The following is a 2,814-nucleotide window of genomic DNA, read 5'->3' as shown; positions in this document are numbered from 1 at the left end:
TTGTGTTTTGTTGGCCGTTGATCGGGTGTCCGGCTCTCCGGTTCTCATGATAGGCCAGGTGGTGGTGTGTGTGAGCGCTTGGGTGTGTGTGTGTGTGTATGTGGTGGTGTGTTATGGTTGTGGATTGGCGTGTGGGTCGGGTGGTGTGTTGGTGTCGTGTGTGTGTTATATGTGTGTGTGTGTGCATTCTGGCTGTGTGTGTGTGGGTTCGTGTCAGCATCCTGTGTGTGGTTGTGGGGGATGGTTATATGTTGTGTGTGTGATGTGTTGTGTGTGTGCTGTGGTGCGGGCGCTGTGGCGTGTGGATGTTGTTGGGTTTTGTTGCTGTGTGTGTGGCTGGTGTGTGATATGTGTGGTGTGTGTTTTGGTGTGGTTGTGTGGTGTGTGCTGTGTGTGTGATGTCGGTGTTGTATGAGTAGTGGCTGTGATGTTGGTAGGGAAACACATAGTTAATTTTAAAGCATACGCTGCAGGACTTGTTAAGTAGTTCCGTCTAGTTTCAGTCTCTGCGTCCACCGACACAAACAACACCACACATGCACGTACGCCACGCACACAACACACACGACACGACATACACACACACACTAACACACACACACACACTCCACACACACACACACACACACACACCACACACACACACACACACACGACACACCACACACAGCACACACACAAACACGTACGTGCGCATGCGTCAGGGACCACAGATATTGTCATTGTTTAGTTTCAGACCAGGTAGCGCGTGCGTTTGCTACGCGCTACTTGTTATTGACCGCCAGCAGTGTGGGGTGTTCCGACACCGAAAAGAATGATGTCATTACCGCCATCTAGCGAGCAAACGATTACAAATTTTTGCTATTGCTCAGTTGCTAATAATATATAATCCAAAATAGCAGTACCGGAATTTATTATGCAATACTGCGGCATTTTAGTAGTGGGCTCCTATCGGCGACTATTCGAAAATAATATCTGATCTATAGTAAAGATTCCATATTTGGCCAGATATATCGCGGGCCAAGCAACAGCACTGTCTATGAAACAGCATTCGTAAGCATCGCAATGTTAAGATTTTACAGCGAGAAATTTCAGAATTTTCGCATGGACCATACGTGACCATACAAGCTGGACTGACAAGTGACCATGCTAGCTCGACACGTGTCCACGTTTGACTAACTATCACTGGTTAGATATCTGATCGCGCAGTGCTACCTCTCACTTTCATTACGAGTGACTGCATCCGTGTCAAAACGTTGTAAATTTTATATTTTCTGTTCTTATTAGAAGAATCGCGAAACTGGGCTTTGAATGCAGGCAAGGAGCCTCTTCCCTTGATTTGAGATACTCTTTTGAGATTTACGGAGAGCCGACGTTAGACTTGAGAAAATGTATATATCTAATAATCCGTGCCGCCGTAATATGTTGGTAAAGCGTGTGGCCCTGTGGCCAGTGTTATTCATATTCCTCACAACTAATTGTATATTCGGAAGTATTGCGGCGAAGGAGAATTGTAAGTTCGTTTATGCATGCATCACTGCTTGATTTACAAATATAAAAATACCTAATGCTACCCTCGCGGCATATGTCCTTTATGCTTGCGGTTAAACGAAATGTGCTATCTTTTGCTCGCAGTGTTTCGAAATTATGCTCGCGAAAAGTGAGAAAATTCAGCATAACACCAGCGGTCATTTACACAGTAGGGCCTAAGACTGTAATTTCAGAAAGTCACAAACACCACCAACATTTTTGATTCCGTTAAGACACGGTCGTGAAGTGTTTTAAAACTTGAACGTACAATGGTAGAGCAATTCTGAGAATGTGCAGACATTTTGCACGCTCCCGGGACTTACAGCGACGAGCTACACGTCTGCGTTTGATATCCTGTCTATCGGACCACATGCTATCGGCTACTTAGCAGATAATTTCATCTTCCATTGATAGATGGCGCGCTCGTCGCGGCCATAAATGTAGCAAAGACCCGCGAAACTAATGAGACGAATTCAATGACCTAATTTATTATTATAATTAATTAAATGAATAATAATGAAATCCCTTAATTATACATGGGTTCGCGAATTAATTATTATGTATAATTTATGCGGGAGTAGTTTATACCACGACACCAAAACACGCGGATGGATCCATCGCTTCAGTTAGATGGACGCTGGGATGGTGTCCGGCTCTGACTAGGTAATCATAATAATAGTTTATTACTACATTACAACGATGTATGGCTGTGTACTCTCACGAGCAAATCCTCTCGAATGTAAGACGGCACGGGAATATTAAAGAAAGGAACCGCATAACGGCTATATTTATCGAACAAGTTAAATGCGACATTTCGCGGAAACATAACCGAATTTGGCACGTCTACTGCCGCCTGTCGACTCTATTGGATTTATTTCGCATGTAGAAATTTAACGCATGTTGCGAAATTCGCGGTAGGTTCTTCTTCTCCGTTGGCATAGAATATCGATGAGTACGCTTCTCACAGATATACGCTGATGGAGTGCCCAGAGTCATGAAGCAGCATGTCCATTATACAATGGCAGTCGAATGCGCTACGACATCTGCATGCCCTTTTCACAAAAAGAAAAAAATACGTATTGACGTTTTACTGTAGATATTGCTTGTGTAGCGGACGAGCTTCTCAGCGACTAGGGAGTTTGAGCTAAATAATAATTGTTGTCGTATTGAAAGCGGTAAAAGCAGTTGCAACGTGTGCCGCGCCCGCCTTAATAAGAATGATAACAACACATAACGCGCGCGCGCATACGCCCACCCACGCCCACGCCTACGCCCACACGCACG

Source organism: Priapulus caudatus, unplaced genomic scaffold (assembly GCF_000485595.1).
Source record: "Priapulus caudatus unplaced genomic scaffold, Priapulus_caudatus-5.0.1 Scaffold328, whole genome shotgun sequence".
NCBI classification, from domain to species: domain Eukaryota; kingdom Metazoa; phylum Priapulida; class Priapulimorpha; order Priapulimorphida; family Priapulidae; genus Priapulus; species Priapulus caudatus.
Note: the sequence above shows the minus strand (reverse complement) of the source record.